We start from the raw sequence: 21,798 nt of genomic DNA, 5'->3' as shown, positions 1-21,798 counted from the left end.
TACAGGGGCTCTACTATATGGACCATGAGGACATGCTATGAAGAGTCCTGCTCCTGTGGGCTGCAATTTTTAATTTCCTAATTTCTATGCAAAATAGTTTCTAAATGGCAATTCTGTAGCAAACTGAAAGTACACTTGGTAGTTCAGAAATTTTTATGAGCGATTGTAAGTGAAAATCTCATTCTACAGAATGGTTATGAGCCCACATATATGCTATACTTATATCTAATGTAATGATTGACTAGGTAATGGAAAAATCATTAGAAGAGCTAATTTCATAACATGTTCCTATTATGGGGTAGGCCAGGTGAATGGGAGAGAGAGCGGGAAGCCCTCCTCTTTACACAGCTGCAGAGAGGCAGTCATGACTCCAGTCTTTGCACTCCCTTTAAATGTCAAGTGACTTCCAAGTCTCCTAGCATCTGGTTGGTACCAGTGTACAAATTAGTAACAAAGAGTTAGGAACACTTCTGCCACCCGGATCGTAAAATCCAAATGTCATTAGAGACAGAAAGAACCTTAATAAATGACTTTGAATTACATCTTTAGCAAAGCCATATAAAATAATAATAACCTTGCCAGAAATTAACTCTTTACATCATTACAATAATGAGGCATAAAGGTCAAAGAAAGGAATACTGGGTTTTAAATTAGTATTTTCTCTGCAGTGATCAAACCACTGCTGAATCCTCTAATCCGCTGTCAGACCCATTATCTGCAATTATTCCTTATTCAAGTGTAAACCCACCATTATGCATGGAGATGCTGCTACTGCAATAAAATTTTTAGAAAGTCATATACTGTAAGTAACAGCACATTTTACCCAGCTATGCGGATATACTGTATAAATGCATCATTCCATTTGCAATCACAACTTATGTTTTATTGTCTCCTTTCCAAGCAAGGGAAATAAGTCATTTGAAGTCTCTGCTTTAATCACAAAAGTGTACCATGGACTTTTTTTTAAATTAGAGTAGTCTGCAGTCAGAGTCAAATTAAAAATATAAATAAATAAATATAAATTGCTCCTACATCCTGGGAATCCTATTAATTAAAAACATTAGAAGGTCAAGACTCATTTTGTGCATTCATTTTGTGTTTCTGTGGTAGGAGGCTGTTGAGAAGAGCTGCTAGCTCTAGGGAGGAGAGCACCACCTCCATTTTAGTTTTGTCTGAATCCCTCTTTGAGGGGGATGCTCAGTGTTAAACTGTTAACTGTCAGCTGTAGAGAGGAGATATGACCCACTGGGTAGGATATTATCTAGGACTTAGGAACCCAGGTTCAGTTCCTGCTCTGCTCTGTGTGACCTTGGACAAGACACTTAGCCTCTCTAGGCCTCAGTTCCCCATCTGTAAAATGAGGATAATAGTACTTCCTTGTTGTTGTGTTGTGACGATCCATACATTAAAGACTGTGAAGTGCTCAGACACTACAATGGTAGGGGCCGTATAAGTACCACAGATAGAATGACTTAGCAGTGTTTCTTGAACTCTCCCACCTGATCTGAAGTCAGTGGACCATTCCACTATTGAATAAAAATTCAGTCATTGCATCGGAAGTACAGAGGAATAACTGCACATGGAAGTTTATTGGGACTTTGATACCCTACTTTCTTTCCTGGGTAACTGTAGAGTTGATAAGTGTAGGTGGAGGAAATCTGCTTTGCAAGAGTTCAATGGATTGGCTACCATTTTAATGGATCAAGGGCTCACACTTCTAGTACTGCTGTCAGGCATTAGGAAATGAGGAGAAGGGGTTGATATTCCTGAAAAAAAAAAGGAATGCAAATCATGATGAAAAGAGTGTCCCTGCTAAGATAGAGAGGGGGAACCAACTATAGGCCAAATGTTGCTTTTGGTTACACTGGTACAGCGCTATAATAATATGGGTAAAAAGGTCCTAAGTCACTTAGGTACTTTTGAAACTAAGTCCCATTGAAAGCCACTTAAGTGCTTTTGAAAATATTACCTTATGAATGTATACAGGTGTAACAGAGCAGAATTTGGCTCCAAGGGTCTATTTCCTCTACCTGTCATCAAATGTTAATATGGGGGCAGCCTAATTAAAGCAAATTCCTGTAGCTGGTTTGAATTTCAGACAAGTTCTCTCCCCAATCTGGCCTTTATTTCTTTATCCACCTTCATTCTCCCGGATAAAGAAATAAACACAGGCAAGACAAAAATGGGTAGAGATAACAAAATAAAAATTAGAAACCCCTATAAAACCCACCCAAAAACAGAAAAGGGGAAAAGATATTAGACATAAATAGGTACAGATATCAAAACTACAGATGCATAAAAACAAAACTATACGTAGACAGATGCATAAAAATAAAAACAGAAGGAAACAGAGGTATTAAAAATACACAAAAATTCCAAACCAACACAGTACCCAGACATTTAGTTTATGTAACCTGTGAACTTCTGCTCTCATGAGCCGTCCTACTTTCACATTTGTTCCAAACGTTTGTCACACTGCCTTTGTTGCATTTTCTCTTAAATCAGCTCTGATCCTGCATCAGAATCTGCTGATTTCAGTGGGATTCCATCTGAGCAGAGGTGTGTGTCCTAATGGAAACCAATGCAGGATCAAGGCTTTAACTTGTATTAGGTCAAGAAGAATGTTAAGGTTGCAAAATCAAACATTAAAAAGTTAGTAAATGCTCGAACTGAGGATACAAAGTTAAATTGCCTCTCTCATCCACATGTGTTATCATACTACTGTTTTTTTTATATGATTACAAACAGCATATCAGCACTGAAGTCAATGGAGCTACAAAAGTCTATACCAGCTGAGGATCTGACCTAAGAAAGATATGCATTGGTTGATGTAGGGTTTTTATTAGTGTTCTATTTCCATGTTTCTATAATTATCTCCCTATAATAACAAAATTAAGTGAGAAAGAGGAAAGCAAATTATGTTAAAGAAGTAGATTTCAGTTGCAAGTGGAGTGTTAGAAACAATATTTAAGTTATTTTTAAAAAATACAAACAGGCTAAAATGGAGATCTAAACATCTTAGCCAGGCTATATTTTTTTAGGTGACAGAATTCCTAACTCAAATTTCCTAAGTCAAAAAGTATTGCATCCAACAGGCAGAGAATTCACAATTAGATCCTGTCTGAACAGATCAAGAGGAACTGATCACAGAGCTAAAAATTAAGCATCACTTAGACACAAATGATCATGATTTGATCACATTTCTAATGTACAAAGTCCAGACCAGTGATAAATATAGTCTTGGTGCTTTAAAAGGGCTTATTTCACAAAGCTCAAAACAATTATTAGCTAAATAATAAAGGAAGAATGTAATCAGTAAAATGTGAATGAGAATTGGAAATTTTTTAAGAACACTTTACTAGTTGCCCAAAAAGCACAATCCAAAAATTGAGGAAGGCCATACTGGTTAAAAATCTGATGTGGTTTAGAGAGAAAATGAAGGCAGATAAGAAAAATAATATATAACAAATGGAAGAAAAGGGAATTGCATAGTAATGAGTATAAATCAGAAGCTAGGAATGGTAGAACATTGATAAAGGAAGCAAAGGGACACCAGGAAAAATCTATGGCCAGCAAAGTTAAGGAAAATAAGGAGGTTTAAGCAGTGATGAGCTGCCAAAAGCTGAAGAACCAGTTTCTTCAGTCACTCCAGGTCTTTGGCGGCACAGAAGGACCCCCGCCAAAGTGCTGCCGAAGACCCAGAGTGAGTGAGGGACCCACCACCGAAATGCTGCCGAAGACCCAGAGTGCTGCTGGGTGAGTAAAAATTAAAAAGGGATTCTCAGGGGAGCCTCCCCAGCCGAGAGCTCAGGTGGGCCGGACAGGACAGTCCCGCGGGCTCGATGTGGCCCGCGGGCTGGAGTTTGCCCATCCCTTTAACAACCGGTTCTAAACCAGCTTCAAAATTTAACAACTGGTTTGCGCGAACTGGTGCGAACCGGCTCCAGCTTTCCACTGGGTTTAAGTATATTAGGAACTAAAAGAATCCTAACATTGGTATTGGTCCATTATTACATAGAAATGCATAAAAGTCAGAATGGTTCAATAAGTATTTCCATTCTGTATTTGGGGAAAAAAACACTTCATGTAGTCATATTGTATGATAATACTCTTTCCATTTTGCTACTATCTCAGGAGGATGTTAAACAGAATTTATTGAAGTTAGAGATTTTTAAATCAGCAGGTCCAGATAACTTGCATCCAACAGTTTTAAAATAACTGGCTAAGGAGCTAGCTGGATTGTTAATGCTGATTTTCAATAAGTCTTGGAACACTGAGAAAGTTCCGGAGGCTGCAAGAAAGCTAATGTTGTGCCAATATTTTTTTTAAAAATAGGTAAATAGGATGGCCCAGGTAATTATAGGTCTGTCAGTCTGATATTGATCCTGAGAAAGATAATGGAATAGCTGATACAGGATTTGATTAATAAAAAATTAATGGATGGTAATACAATTAATGCCAATCAATATGGGTCGACAGAATCTAGATCCTGTCAAACTAACGATATCTTTTTTTGATGCTATTATAAGTTTGGTTGATAAAGATAATAGTGTTGATGTAATATACTTATACGTCTCCATTTAACTTGGTACCACATGATATTTTATTCAAAAACTAGAAAGATATAAAATTAACATGGCACCCATTACATGGATTAGAAGATAGCTAAGTCATAAGTCTCAAAACATAACTCTAAATGTGTTTCTAGTGGGGTCTCACAGGGATCAGTTCTTTTCCCTATGCTATTTAACATGTTTATTAATAACCTGGAAGAAAAAAATAAAATTATTACTGATAAAGTTTGCAGATGTTACAAAAATTGGGGGAGTGATAAATAGTGAAGAGGAGAGATCACTGATTCAGAGTTATCTGGATCTCTTGGTAAGCTGTGTGCAATCAAAAATATATTGTTTAATATAGCTTAATGTAAATGTATACCTCTAGGAAAAAAGAATGTAGGCTGGACTATAGGATGGGGGACTCTATTGTGGGAAGTAGTGACTCTGAAAAAAGATTTGGGGCTCATGGTGGATGTTCAGCTGAATATGAGCTCCCAGTGCGATGCTGTGGCCAAAAAGGCTAATGTGATCCTAGGATGCATAAACTTGAGCTTACCTGTGTATTTGGCACTGGTGCAACTACAACTGGAATACTGTGTCCCATTGTGGTGTCCACAATTCAAGATAGATGTTGATAAATTGAAGAGGGTTCAGGGAACAGCCACAAGAATGATGAAAGGATTAGAAAACATGTCTTATAGTGACAGACTCTAGAAGCTCAATCTATTTAGCTTCACAAAGAGAAGGTTAAGAGGTGACTTAATTAAAGCCTATAAGTACCTACATGGGGAACAAATATTAATAATGGGCTCTTCAATCTAGCAGAGAAAGATATAATATGTTCCAATGGCTGGAAGTTGAAGCGAGACAAATTCAGACTGGAAATAAGATGTAAATTTTTAACTGTGAGAATAATTAAACACTGGAATGACTTACCAAAGGAATGGTGGATTCTCCAACAATGATTCTAAAAGATATGGTTTATTAATTATTTTGGGGAAGTTCTATGGACTGTGTTATATAGGAGGTCAGACTAGATGATCACAATGGTCCCTACTGGCCTTGGAATCTATGAAAAAGACTTCAGCATTCAGGACATGATTTCCAAACTTGGGACCTGATCAATGAAAAAACTGTCACCCCATTCCCATTCTTTGGATACCTAACATAAGCACCCTTTTCCAAGTGCTAATCACTTGCAAATCTCACAAGCAAATGCTCAGTGCCTCTGTAAATTAGATTAATCATGTAGGGGACTAAATATGGATTAAGGTATCTAATTTTAGGCACTCAAGTTTGACAATGATCAGTTGCATCAGTTGCAGTCTCAAAGATCCACCATGACTCATCTCTGTACTTACCAATAAATATACTTACTCTTACCATGAGTCTTCAGCTGAGTCCAGGGAACTTGATCACCAGCAGCTACCTAAACTAGTTTTGTTTTTAAGACCAAGAATTATCAGTTATGATGGACTAATTCATAGCTACAAGCCTAAATCATGTTCACTAAGAAATATTCCGTTTCTTCAACGTGTGCATTCGTAGTCTTGTGTGTAGTCTTTTTATTCACAGAGAGGCTGCTACATGATAAATGCTATCTTAGAGTACTAGTTTGGTTGTTAGGTTGACATGCATGTGACAGTACTGAGGTTTCAATTATCCACTTGCATCAATCAATCTTTTAGTTCCCAACACTGTTGCCTGCAGTAATGTCACAGCTTTTCTGTCAGACAGGAGAACTTTGAGGGAAATGTTATTCATTACAGCTGCAAATCTGTCACTGCGCCTGGCATGGCTTGTTAATGACAACATTTATTTCAAAGAGCTGTGTTTCGCTTTTGTTACTGGAGAGTTGACTTTGTGATTGTAAAATATAATGAAATGCCAAGAAGATGAAGTGAATGAAATTTGCCAAAAGTTCAGCTAAACTGATTCAGATCTACTTAAAACATATACACACACAAACACATACTCTATGTTTCTTTGAGAACATTTAGTCACTGACTGAGGGCATGAACATGGACAGAGCAAACAAGTCAAAGGTTAGAAACTGAACACGTTGCATCACACAAATACTTGAAGATAATGAGAGCTTATTTTGCATTCCATAATGAATGGTACTTATCAAAACAACCACTTAATCACTATCCCCCTCCCAACAACCAAATATCCACTTCTAGAATTAGTATTTAGGTGTCATGGTTCAATTCCCAGTCAAAGCCTCTTCATGGCTGATGCTGCTTTGTTGAACCCCTCAGAGCAGGGGCAGGGGACAGAGAAGCCAAATTTCAGTTAAAGATCCTCACTATGCAAAGTGCGAAGAGTACTCCTCAGCGTACAGCATACAGGAGTACAGCGTAAGGACCAGGCTCTGTTGGGGTGGGTGGAACCTTCAGTTTATGTCTTAAATTGCAGACACCACAGGCCTGGGACCCGTACTTTTATTTGCCCCATAAAATGCCATTGCCCCAGTGCTGCTGTGTAAATAAAATAGCAGTGATTGTAATAGTATGATCCCTGTGAGGAGAAGTGGGAGAGACAAGGCCAAACAGATGAAGGGAGGAAGCAGTGTGAGCCAACTGGCATAACTGCCAGTACTTCTCTAGGAATAGATCAGTGGGTTATGACAGTGTCATCCCCTTAGCAGCTCCTGGCCAGGTGAGATACCTACACCTCTCTCTAATGACAACTGCACATGCCACTTGCTTGTTTGCTCCCTTAGGGAATATTCTGTACATGTGGAGGATGGGGGTGGGAAGATCCTTTGTGACATATACGGGAAGGACTCTAAACTGGGACTCTGATTCTGTTGAGTTTCTGAGAATGCCTCAGAACAGAAGCTGGGGCAGAGTTTAGAAATAATTCTCTTAAAAATCCTGATTTGAGTTTGCAATCCACTAAATGTTACATTTTGAAAAGTGGTTCATGTGAGCATCATGAGTGAGAGTATCCCTTTAATGTCATAGGACACTGAGGTGCACAGTGTCATCAGCTTCTGAGGCACAAATTAGGACCTTGTTTTCCCGACTGTCTTCAGGTTTATATCTATAGTGAAACCAGTGCAACTTCATTGCCCTCAGTGTCTTTGCAGAGAAGTAATGGGTAGGAATTTAGTTGGTAATTCTTGTTGGTGATGTACAAGAAAGAATGTAATCCAACTCTTCACTCTTAGCAGTGTCAGTGCTGCAGAGCTTCTGTACCAGGAGTAAATCAATAAAAATGTATTTTTGTTACGTGAGTGTGCAGATATGACTCTGAAGAAATACATAAAGGGAAGTGTTTCCTTCAGCTGGAAGGTGCCGTCCTTATATAGCTCCTTTTTTGAGAGAGAGAGTACAGCCACACCTTAAATTTAGGGTTATCCTGAGGTCCGCATATCAAAATAAATAAGTTAATGTGTAAACATTTGTGCACGTTCTTACCGTAAGTGTACATACAAATTGGATGAGTGCATATGTAAGTGTCTGGATAGGTGTCCAGATGCCATTTGCAGTAACTTCATCTGCAAACAAATGCATAAAGTTGCATGTGAAAGTCAAATATCCATTTTTGAAACTTTGTTCCCCTTTGTGGACCTATAAATTGATATTCAGTGGTGGAAATTCACTCATCATCAAGGGAAAGGCAGAACCCTCCAACAAAGAAGAATGCTATGGTTCTACTGTGGTTCTATTGTGCAGGGTGGAGAGAATGTGTGTTTTTATACATATTATACCATATATTTCGTATGTTGGCATATATGTGTTGTGATAGGGTCAGGCCAGATGGCTACAGGAGAGTGATGGAAGGTAGATATATTAGCCCCAGATTAAGCAGGTCCCTTTCCCCTGAGTAAGATAATGGGCTGTTCCAGAACAATCAGCAAATTGCTGGAACCAATTAAGGCAGGCTAATTAGGACACCTGGAGCCAATTAAGAAGGTACCAGAATCCATTAGGATAGGCAGGCTAATCAGGGCACCTGGTTTTAAAAAGGACTTCACTTCAGTTAGTGAAGAGTGTGAGGAGCTGGGAGCAAGAGGCGCAAGAAGCTAAGAGTGAGAGGGCATGCTGCTGGAGGACTGAGGAGTACAAACGCTATCTGGCATCAGGAAGAAGGTCCTGTGGTGAGGATAAAGAAGGTGTTGGGAGGAGGCCACGGAGAAGTAGCCCAGGCAGTTGTAGCTGTCACACAGCTGTTGCAAGAAACACTGTAGACAGCTGTGATCCACAGGGCCCTGGGCTGGAACCCGGAGTACAGGGCAGGCCTGGGTTCCCCCCATACCCCCAACTCCTTATTGGATACAGGAGCAGTTGTCCTGGACTATGGGTTGCACCAGAGGGGAAGGTCCCTGGCCTGGCCCCCAACCCACTAGGTGGATGAGCAGAGACTGCGGGGATTGTTCTCCTTCCATTTCCCCATGCTGGCCGGTGATGAGGTTAGCTGAGTGAACGGCAGGTTTGAGCCACTAGCAAAAGTGGCCAAACTGAGGGCTGCCGTGAATCTCTGAGGTGAGCAAATCCGCCAATAAGCGCAGGACCCACCAAGGCAGAGGAGGAACTTTGTCACAGTGTATATGTCCTGTAATATATGTACCATTACATATGTCCTGTAATATATGTACCATTTTAATTCACATTAATGAATATGTGACCTCATAAAAAGTGCAATATGCTATTTAATAACTTTCACATATAAGCAGTGTAGCTCCATAATAGCTCTGCATGAGCTAACACAGAAATGGAGAGGCTTAGGAGTGAGTTGGTGGAGGACAAGGTGAGGTTATTATAAGTGGATCTGTGATTACACAGCTCTGGTGTCTCCAGACTTTTCCTGAAACGGGTGTGCCAGGTCATACCTTTAACTCTGGTTCCCATTCTTTATGTTGCTCCCACACAATGCTTTTATATTCACGTTTATATGGGAGAAGGGTGTGAATGTCATGGTTTCAGCATACCGGGCAAGAGTCCAAGGTAATCTCAACTTGACCTATGCATATGTGCATTCAACCATTTGCTGTTGTTCACTTGAGTTTATTTCCCTGCACTGTTGTTTGATCAAGATTTTACATATCCCAAACCTCAGAGTGTGCAAAAGCTTGGGTGCCTCTAACTGTAATTAAAAAAACCCTAATGGGCAGAAGTTTAGTCAAGTACATTTAGAAGCTTTTTTTTAAAAAAAATCAGCATATACTATATCTTCTGAAGTTCAACAGCACATAGAGTATTCAAGCTTATAAAGTAAGAAGCTGGGTATTTGAAAAGTCAAGGAATATATCACAAAAGATGAGGAAATATATGTATTTTGTTTTTCACTCATGCATGGAGATTCCTACCATTTGACTTTTTAACTAACCTATTGTGATTGCTAAGCCATCTCCAAATAAATACCGAATGTGAGAGAGAATGGAAGTGGCTTGGATAATCACCAGTACATGGAATGGAATTCTTGACCCCCAAATCCTTGAATGTTCCATACATATTCAAAGGGAATCAAACGCAAACAAAACAAGAAAAGTCCATAACAATTACCTCATTGGCTAAAAGGTTTCTCCTTCCCCCTCCCCCCCCCCCGCCAAGATACCTTGAAGCTATTTAAACCATGGGGTTATTGGTCTATTTGTCTTCTTCCAAGATCTCCAGGTCTTGAGAGACTCCAAGCTTTTGAAGCTTCCCTTGCAAAATAAAATAAAACAAAACAAAATAAAAATAAAAAAATGGACAAGCAGCATAATTGTTGCTCACTAATTTTTCTAGGAGAAAAACATGAACTCGCTTTGTCTAGACATGCTGATTGTAATCCATCAAGTAATGATTAAAGAGCAATACTCTTCTTCATTATACAGAGAGAATGTTGAACAGATCCTTGAATTGCAATTAGAATTCTTGAAACACAAATCATGAGGGACCGTAATCCTTCAACATCTTTTCAACGAAACAAAGGCTTTGTAGATAGACTTAGAGGAGAACGAGGTGAGCAGGATCTGCACAGTAGGCTTCACAGTAACATTTCCCCCCATAAATCAGCAAATAAATATCTTAAAATGAACCAATATCTGGTGAGTATCAGGTGATGTGCTTTAAAATAAAATGTTGCCCCTTCCCATGGTCTAGCATCCCCTTCATTTAAAAGAAAAAAATATAAGTAGCATATGAATAAAAACATAATGCTGCATTTCTTTGAAGGAGGAGGAAGAAATGAGCCCCTCCTCTGTAGGTGCAATATTAACTTTGGGAGTTTTTACATTTACATTTGTAAAGTCTATCTTGGAACCCTTCCTGCTCCTGATTCCTAATTACTTAAGGGTCAAATATATGTCAGACTATACAGTTCCTAATCTCATATTAGGAACTGCACAATCAAGATGACTAAATTGTTAAGCAGGCTGGCTGGAGATACAGGATCTGATTTTCAACCCAGTTATCACCATGATTCCCTTGAAAAGTCTCATTTAAAATGCAATTACTTACAGGACTGTAAATAGATGTAATACAGTTCCTACATTTTAATAACATGCACTGCTCCATACTCCCGCTGTAAAACTTTTTATCATATGACTTCCCCCTTTTATGGCTTCTGAATGCGATTCCAGGTCAACTCCATCCCAAGCCTATTACAAAGTCCCTTTCATTATGTCCACCTTGTGCTCATTTGATGAGGGCATGTCATACATAGCAACCAACCAAGTATTTGGATGAATTACCTAGTTTCCTTCTCTATAACAAGAACAAATGCTTCTTTACTTGATAATGCCAGTTGATGGGTATCTGACAAAAGGATTATCTGCAAATGTGGTAAAGGAAGCCATGGCATTCACAAGTATTCATGGCTGCTAACAAAGTACATTATATGCAGCAGGCATCTAGGAAGTCTATTAGTTTATCAGAATGCAGGTAGTATTACACAGTAGCCTGTGGGCACTCTCTTTTAATGCAACTCCATGGTATTAAGGGACAAACTCAGCCACTAAAATGGGAAGTCAATTGGTAGCAAATTTCCCAGAGAAATGAGCAACTTGTTAAAGGTGCACAGAACACAAGCTTGTTAAGAACTGTGTGTGACATGCCCTTCCACACAGAATAAAGCCTAAAGGGAGCACCACTCATATTTGTTTCTATGAGAAATGCCACAGATTACGTGTGGAATAGGAGCGAACGTAGAGAAGCAGGAAGCCCATAGGCCAAAGTAAAATCATCACACTTGAGTGTGAACATAAAAAAGGTAGAGGCAGTCATAGAATGTTCAAGAACATTTATATTTCTCCTTAAAGTTGCTGAGTTTTGGGGTGCAGAGCAGTCTTTCTCTTTGTTATATGCTGATTGACCTATGGCTAGTCAAGTAAAATTAGGACTGCAGAGTACTGTGGAGAGGCACATGCTAAGTAACTTCAATGCCCTCAGACATCCATGTGCCACATTCTCTTATGTAGCAGTTTGAGTAAGAGGGAATAGATTTTCCTTCTAGGAAAATAATATTGGTGGTCCATGGAAGCTTAAATGACACTATGGTCCTTGTGGTGTCTTAGATAAGTGCATGTCTAGTACTTGGTTGCATTTCTTGTGTAGTTGTGGTACAAGATAGACAAAAGGATTAATCATAGCGACACTTGGTTGTATGTAGTGTTATAACAGATCAGTAAATTTTGGGTCAGGAATAAATTGCCCCTGTGATCATATTGGCAAGAACCATGGTTCTTCCACCTTGTTCTAGAGCATTGAACTTGGATCATCAAATCAGTCCACTATAATTAGTCTTGTACTACAGCAGATGGTGATTAATGTTTAACCTATTTCCCCTCTTTTTCTTCAGAAGGGGAGAGATCCATATTCAGAAGATCCCTTCCGTATGTAGATCTAGGGGCACAATGTAGCCCACTTCATGCAAATTCAAAGAGAAGATAGCCAAACAACCTGAACTCTGCCCTTTAGGGAAGCCAGCCTAACCTCTTTCATTCCTTTATGTATAGAGTATTAAAATATGCACCATAGAACATACGTTTTGTTTTATAAATACACATCTCTGATCCTAAATATGATGGTTTATCACAACACATATTATGAGGGGAGGGAGGATTGAGGGTAACAGTAATAGATATATGAGATTTAATAGACAAGCTATGTGCACACTTAGCAAGTTGATTCAGAACTTTCTTTTCAATCTAAATAATTAAAATAATAATCCCTACTGTCTTCCTTCCAGTTTTTCTTAATTCTTTGTGCTGTTTTATAAAAAGCCAAAGAACTATCACAGCTAAAATGTTGTTGCTAATCTTTTCTGTTGATAAGGTGTGCAATTTTCTTTTTGACAGTCTAGACCCACTAGTGTGATTTATATGGTGATGTAAGTATTACAAGTTTGTTTTCACAGTTCTACGACTATTAATTTCTGTGAGCCTGTTGTCTGCAAAGACAGCTGCCATTTTGTGAAGTATAATTGATACAGTGTGAAACAAAAGAGAAACATATTATGCTCTCTTATAGAAACAATAAAATAAGAGAACAAAAACTAGAGTTGTTCAGGTTGAAAGTGTAGTTGCTCCTTGTTTATAGAAAATATATACAGAATTCTGGTGAGAAGGGTAAGATCTGAATCAGCCACAGAATTAGCCATTGAAGCTAAAAGAGATGTGGTGTGAATTATAATAATGCAATGTGCTGTTTCCAGATGCTTGGATCACATGTCAGATAAGAGATATCACTTCAATTTCTCTAGAAAAGTGGACTTGTCAGTAGAAAATTATTGTTCACCAAGAGACGCATGGGCAGTAATACCCAAAATCTTGCTTACATGTGAAAATTCTAGTTGAAACATTTTTGTATTAACAAGACATGGTGAAAATGAGAGCCCTGTAAGACTAGAACCTTGCTCCTGTGTGGTTTCACAGATTCATAGATAAGGCTAGAAAGGACCACCACAATCATCTAATGTGACCAGTGTAACACAGACCATAGGACTTTCCAGAAGTAATTGCTGTTTGAACTACAGCATAGCTTTTAGAAAAATATTCAGTCTTGATTAAAAATTTCCAGTCATGGAGAATTCACCACAGCCCTTGGTAGGTAGTTCCAATGATTAATTTCCTTCACTATTAAAAAATGCACCTTATTTCTAATCTAAAATTTGTCTAGCTTCAACTTCCAGCCATTAGATCTTGTAATATCTTTGTTTGCTAGATTGAAGAGCTCTCAATTTTCAAATTTCTATTCTCTGAATCAGAAGACCTGAAGAAGAGCTCTGTGTAAGCTTGAAAGCTTGTCTCTCGCACCAGCAGAAAGGTGGTCCAGTAAAAGATATTATCTCACTCATCTTATTATCTTGTCTATCTTCCCCATTTAAGTATTTATAGACTGTGACCAAGTCACCCCTTAACCTTCTTTTTAATAAGATGAATAAACTGAGCTCCTTCAATCTTTCGCTATAAGGTATGTTTTCTAATTTTTTAAACATTCTTATGGATCTTCTCTGAACCCTCTCCAATTTGTCCACGTCCTTCTTGGATTATGGACAGCAGAACAGGACACAGTATTCCAGTAGCAGTCACACCAATGCCAAATACAAAGGTAATGTAATCTCTCTATTAGTACCTGATATTCCCGTTTACGCATCCAAGGATCACATTAGCTTTTTTTTGCTACAGATCTGCACTCGGAGCTCATATTCAGCTGATTATCCACCATGTCCCCCCAAGTCTTTCTGAGTAACTGCATCCCAGGAGGCAGTCCCCCATATTGTAAGTATGGCCTAAATTATTTTTTCCTTGATGTATACATTTACATTTGTCAGTATTAAAATACATATCACTTGCTTCCACCCAGCCTTTCAAGCAATCCAGACTGCTCTGTGTCAGTGACCTGTGTTCTTCATTATATACCACTCCCCTGATCTTTGTATCATCTGCAAACTTGATCAGTAATGATTTTATGTTTTCTTTCAGGTGACTGATAAAAATAGCATAGAGTCAAGAACCAGTCCTTGCAGGACCCTATTAGAAACACATCTGCTCAGGGTTGATTCACCGTTTACGATTACATTTTCAGACTGTCAGTTAGCCAGATGTTATCCATTTAATGTGTGTCATGTTCATTTTGTATTATTCTAGTTACTTATAAAAATGTCGTGCAGTACCAAGTTGAATGCCTTACAGAAGTCTAAATATGTCACATCAATACTATTATGTTTACCAACCAAACCTGTAATCTCATGAAAAAAAAGATACCAAGTTTGTTTGACAGGATCTATTTTCCATCAGCCCTTGTTAATTGCCATTAATTACACTACTTGCTTTAACTCTCTATTACTGGAATTCCCTTTTAGCCTTTCCACTATTTTGACTAGGATCGATGTCATGCTGACAGGCTTGTAACTTCCCAGCTCATACCATTTACCCTTTTAAAATATTAGCAGAATATTAGCTTCCTTCCAGTCCTTTGGAACTTTTCCAGTGGTCCGAGACTTATTGAATAGCAAATGTAATGATCCAGAGATCTCCTTGGCCAGCTCTTTTAAAACAGTTAGATGTCTGTTAACTGGACCTGCTGATTTAGATGTCTAACGTTAGTAGCTGCTTTTATAGGTGCCCAGGGGAAGCAACTCCCACAGGGAGTACCTAAACTCTGTAGGAGTGGCTTTCTTATGATGCAGAAATAATGTGCACTGGTTATGCATTTTCATTTGGGGCAATATTTTTAGAAATATTTCTGTAATAATGAAGGTTAGCAAATGATTTCATTATAAATTAACATTGCCTCATAATTTCCAGGTTTTGTACTTAATTTTTAATTTCTACTTAATTTAGCATAGCACTTAGACATAAACCAGGGTCTTGGTGAATAATTTAGCTCTAATGTATCACATTGTACACAGGGCCTGGATGGCTAAAAGGAGTGCACCTACTGAGTGAAAACTTACGAACTAAGGTTTATGAGCACCGAGAGGTCTGTCTGTCAAAGTTTAATCAGATGTTGCAAACACTTTGCTGGATCTCTGTATTTTTTTAAACAAATAAATGAAAACAATAACTTGTATTTTTAAATGGTAAGAATGTAGCACATTCCCCATGCTGAATTATTTGAGTTGTTTTGAAGTCATTGCCAAGTCATACACTCTCACACAAGCCCACATTTCTGCTGATATTTTTCTACTTCTATTTTCTATTTGTAACAGGCAAGTATAACAAAGAATATTCCTAAAGCCAATGTTATGAAATTTCAAAGCAAATACTCGAGGGAACACACTGGATACTTGATATTTCTTAAATTTTATGACCAGTTGGAAGTCAGACTAGTTGATCAAGGTATTCCTTTGTGGCCTTAAAATCTTAGGGTGAAATTCTGGTCCCATTGACTTCAATGAGAGTTTTGGTATTAACTAAGACTCTATAAAGTTAACTAAACAAAACATACATGTAAAGCAGTTCATTAGCAACAGAGGCATAGAAATAAAAAATGTACTACAGTACTAAACTTCTGTCCTAACAAAGACCACTCTGGCAATTGGTTTGTTTCACTACTATTACTATTGCTTTTTCATTTCAGTATCATTTCAAAAAACATATTCCTTATTGTGTTCTCATATTAATATCCATTTTAGTCCATAGCAAATCAATTAGTCTGACTTTCAATTGGCTATAAAATATAAGAAATATCTAGTATCCAATGTGGGTATGTATGTGTGTGTGTGTATAAAATGAAAAAGGAATTAGATTTATTCCTCTTTAATTAAAAAAAAAAATGGAACCTTTCCAAAATAAATGTGTTATTTATAATACATTCTGTTGTAACATGGAATGTTTGCTTCATTTAATCCAATGTGATTTTGATTAATAAGATTAATTACTGTGTCGGTGGCGATTATAGAATAATACTATGGCCTTAATGATCAGTTTCTAAATTCTTCCTCAGCTGTCAGTTAAAGAAACCTTACAATTCCACAGCTGCTGTTTTCGTAGCCACTATAAATGTAAAAAAAACCCATATAGCTAATTCTTCTTTTTCCTGTTTCCTTAGTTTACTTGCACAAATCCTGAAATTTGTACTGTGCATGGCATGTGCCAATATTGATTGATAGTATTAGTAATAATGACTTTTTATCTATTAAAATTATTGATAACAGTTGGGTCATTGATCCAACAGAGAAATTCTGTAAAAATGTGTGTGTTTGTCAGCTATGGTTCAGCTGATACTTTCTCTGAGGCATGACCAATTGCTGGAGTATTTTATGATCTTTTGGACTCTACTTACAGAATATCTGGTTTTAAAACAGAATACCTGATGCTGTCACTACAGGGCATATTTTTCTCCCTGTGCATCATGTCAAGAGTGTTAGTCTTCAGTTTGAAAACATATTCCTGACTTCTGTGTTACTGTCTTCTTTCACCTTTTGCAGTGTGAGTGGGAAATCTGCAGAGCTTAAATTGTCCCAACTACAATGGATCAACAGGATGTCCATGAATATTGATCATCGGTGTTGGTCTTGCAAGAGCTACTCAAGTCAAATTCTTCAGATACCTTTACAAATGGTTGTGTAGTTTCTCAGACATATTAGAATGCTAGTGAATTTTTCTAGCATGGTATGTTGTACCAACTGTAAGTCCAAGTGTGAGGTGGAGCTCAATTTAAGCCCAGGGTGAGAAGGTGCTTGGAGAGCTTGGGGGGTTGCTTGAAGGCCAGAAGCGGGCCTTCAAGAAAGATTTATTTCAGTATGTGGTCCCTATAGAGTATGGGTTGTAATTTGTGTTGTCATCCACTAGGTATGAAGGGGTTAATTTTTGCCCTGGGTTAGAGGAGAGCTTTGAAGTGACTAGATGGGAGTCACCTAGACAGGTCTGCATGGGTATGAATACTCTGTAAAGAACTGTGAATATGTGAATAGAAAGACAATGGAAGACCAATGAATGGACATTAACTTTAATGATGCTGGACAAGGGGGACAGGACCTGTGAAAACCACATGACTGGAGCGTGAAACAAAGAACAAAGGTATAAGCAGACTGTAATAAAAAGGCTGCTGCTGTATTGTCTTTGGTTAGACTACTCCTAGGAAGGAGATGCACACAGGATAGGGTAAACACAATAGACTTCTGTGGACAATTGTTTTTCTACTTACTCACTGCTCTCAGCAGCACAGGTCAGCACATGCATGTGTACCAGCGAACCAGTCCTTCTAAGTCCCTTACTATGCCTCTCTTTAAGGGACAGTGCACTAGTTATCTTACTGCATGGATACAATGTACATAGCAGTGCAGGGAGGGTTGAATCTTGGGCACTTGGGCAAGAGATGCAGGATGTGCTGGAAGTATGCATGTGTGGGTAGACTTTGCTTTACCATTCTAGCCTAAAGATCCCAAATACTCTATTGCAGTTGATTAATAAATGTGGTCTTTTTTTTGAAAAGACTGTCCTCTGTCCCTGCAAACATCTGCTAGTTGTATAGCTCCACACCGGGTAAATCTCCAACAGGGATTCAAGCTCCGTTGAATCTGCTGAAGGAGCCACAATGAGAAACAGAGATGCTGAAGCCAGAGACCCAATTCTGGAGTAACAGAGTCTTCCCCTTGTAAAAAGTGGATGTCCAGGGCCTAACACTATGAAGGGGATGCTCCCAGAGAGACTATATAAAGGTCAGAGGCACAGCATGTCCTGTGGATCTGAGACAGTCCCTATTTAAAAAAAAAAAAAAAAGCTTTTACCATATCATTTGGCTCCCTCATCAAAGATGCCAAGGATCTGAGGAGTGAATTCAGCTTTCATGCCCTAGAGATGACATCTGTAGAACTAAGCTGTGATACATTGATGGGGCAGGCTGGTGCAGGGAAGTTTGGACTTCCCCTACCAATGCTGAAAACAGAAGAAGACTTAAGGCCTGCTCCAAAGCACATGGAAGTCAATGAAAAGACTCCCAGCCAGCTTTAGATGAAGCCCACCATCTTCAATAATGACTATATGTTAAGGTATTGCATTTTGTTAGTGTCTTGACCGTGAGAGTCATAATGGGGCCAAATCCAGATTCCATTTGGCTTGAATTGGAAATGTATGATTAAAGCTAGCAGGATTTTGCCCAATGTGATTAATTATGTTACAGGACAAATGTCTTTGTAAGGTTTTTCTGGTCTTTTCAGGGCTGATTTTTAAAATAATAAAAAAAGGACTATGCTGGCATCTCAATTTGATCACTTAATATATGAGAAGAAAAGACAGGAATTTGATTGGTCTATTTTATTACTATGTGTGGAACTCAAGAGACATAACTAGGGATGAAACAGCTGGAATCCTGCTATTTCTTTGAATGTGTGACACTCAATTTTATCTGTAGCCTTTAATTTAAATATTGTAATTTCTTAAATTGTTGGAAGAGAAAAAGAACAGGATATTGTTCATTGTGAAGTTGTTAATGCTCTTGTTTTCACAATTCTTACTTTTCTTATTACAGCTATGACATTCCAAATATGTAATATTCCCTCTCTTTATGTGCACTGAAGGAATTATTCTGACAGCATAACAAATTTTGAGACGGACTAAATATTTCACGGATTTTTTTTCCCAGTTATGAACTTTTAAATGTTCACTGTATTTGTTTAACGTAATAAGAAAGCTTCTTGAATATTATTTGCCTGCAGAGAGCTGATTTCCAAAAGGTAGTTTATTGCCTTCACATTTATTCTATTTATTTGGCAATTGAAAGGTTGCGTTTTTTGTTGTACTTTTCATGTACGAATGTTTAATCCATTTTTCCGTGAAAACTGTCTTATGGTGATTGTGGCAAAAGGTAGGGAAAAAAAGAATGGATATGTTTAATGAAATGTTTTTTACAGGGAAGCAATTTCTCAGTAAATAATTAAAAACATTGCAGTACAGCTGCAGACAATTGTAACTAAAGGACAGGTTAGCTCAATTAATAGCCAATTAATGAACAGTTAAAATAATCTACAGACACTGAGCCATATGCTCCCATGCTGCCATGACAGGTGAGTAATAAAAAGTGGTGCAACATACAGGGAAAAACTGATGTCATCCAAACACAAGGCAAAATTGCCCAGTCATGAGACATCCCAACTCAGAACTGATCCTCTGTAAATTGTTCGTGGAAAAAATCAGCAGAGAGCACAAAAGGAGGTGTGGTACGTGGCAAAGTAGAGGGAATCTGTAAATACAATAGAACTTCCATAGGAAACAGCAAGTATCCGTACTTTGCAAGAACTAATGATGATCAACCTATGAACTTTTCTTGTGAGGCCTATATGTAATGCTGGTGTAAACATGTGGGCTGCTTTGCGGGACAGTTTTGTTGTTAAGACACTGAACTGGGACTCAGAAGGTGTGGGTTCAATTCCTAGCTCTACCAAAGACTTCCTGTGTTACCTTGGGCAAGTTCCCTGGTCTCTCTCTATGCCTCAATCCTCGATCTGTAAAAGGGGATGATAATATTTTCTGCCACTATTTGTCTGTCTTGTCAGTTTTGACTGTAATGTATTTGAACAAGGATTATCTTTTATTATGTGCTTGTGCCAATGATTAGCACAATGGGTCACATCCCGATTGGGCTGGACATTACTAGACCTATACATCTAGGGAGCATAGGCAGAGGACACCATGCTTTGGCCATGCCACCTCCACACTCTTACCTGCCTCCTATACAGGGCTAGATGGTATAGGAGACAGGGATGGTTGGTATGGGTGGCACAAAGGATTATGGGGTTATGTTAGCACCATCTGAGAGCTTCCCTGTATTTGGGGGAATTCTCATCTGGCCAGATTGACCTCAGTAGAAACTGAGGAGTGCTCAGATCTTTTGATAATCAGGTAAGGGCTAGAATATATCGGATATAGGAGCCTCATTTTAGGCTCCTGTTTCTGAAAATCCTGGCTAATAATAATAACTGCAGGGGCTTTATTTAGCGATGTTTCACAAATGAAGTGCAAGATAAGATAAACATGGAACACAGTTGTCTGTTTATCTGTCTCTAAGTACAGTTTCTAGGTAGAGTTCAAAGTATTGCTTTTGGTTTATAAAGCCCTTTATGGTTTAGTTCCAGCATACCTAAGAGACTTTCATTTTCTCCATGATCTACCCTGAGAACAGTGAGCAGCAGGGGCAGTGAAGCTAACTGTCTCCCAGGTTTATACATCATATCCCTGGAAAAGGCTATTTTCAGAGGAATTCACTTCCATCCCATGGACAGACATAACTTGAGTTTGATAAATGTCATGGCATGCTCCAAGATTTGTGTTTACTAAGGCAGTTAAAAAAAGGAGTTGACAATTATTTGAATCTAATTTCTTGCTTGCTTGCTTGGTTTGGTGGTGTTTATTTGGAGGAATTTCCGATTGACACTTTTGTTGACAAGAGCCCTCATCTTGTAAGCCTTATTTCATATGTTCCCATGACTTCCATGGGACAAATGGTATGAGTAGAGATTGTTCACGTGATGTAATATAATACCGGTTCTGAGCTTTAGGTGATATTGCCTCAAGTGGCTAGCCCACAGAAAAGGTAAGGAACTTACTATGACGACTGCTGCTAGCTGCGGCGGTCTCTGTGAGCTCAAATGTCTGAAGCCTGTATTTCTGAAGATGAAAGCCCAGGGTTCTCATCCTGGTTCCTGAACAGAGTGTAAGATTTATTTGCAATGTGAAGCACATGACTCGGTTACAGGGGATACTCTGAAAAGATAAGTGTCCATAGTATAATTTTTTTATCAGTTCAAATGGTGGGGTTTTTTTATCTCAGTGTATTGTAACATGAAGGCACAATCATTCCTTTAATATTTGTAAAAGAAAATGCAACAGAATTATCGAATTTTAATATAGCATTTGTATGGCTACACAGCATCTTTCAAAAATAAAAATCACCTGAAAAATCATTGGTATGTCTAATTTTTTTTTAAAAAAATTCATAATCACTTAATAATGTTCTTTGCCTCAGTTTCCATTTACGTGTTGCAACTATGCTCATTTTAGAACACAGTGAGTGACTCATTTTTCCACATGAGTGAGCTCTTGGAGTTACCTATAAATAGCCTGGAATCTTGCCCAACTCCTAAAATGAATGCAGCCCTGACAGTCCACTGTAACAGCTTTTAGCATTCTGCTTATAGGGAGGAAAACTATAAACTTGTGCAAAGGAAGAGGATGCTGACAGGGTGCCCTCTGTTATAGTTCTGAAAAAATGATGACTTCAAGAAACCCATTTTGGAAAATCATTTCAAAGGAACAGAGTAGGCACTGAAAATGGTAACTCACTCTTGGCTTTTTAGTAAAGCT

This window comes from Chelonia mydas, chromosome 3 (genome assembly GCF_015237465.2).
Source record: "Chelonia mydas isolate rCheMyd1 chromosome 3, rCheMyd1.pri.v2, whole genome shotgun sequence".
NCBI lineage: Eukaryota > Metazoa > Chordata > Testudines > Cheloniidae > Chelonia > Chelonia mydas.
The sequence above is the reverse complement of the archived record's forward strand: the minus strand, read 5'-3'. Positions refer to the sequence as shown.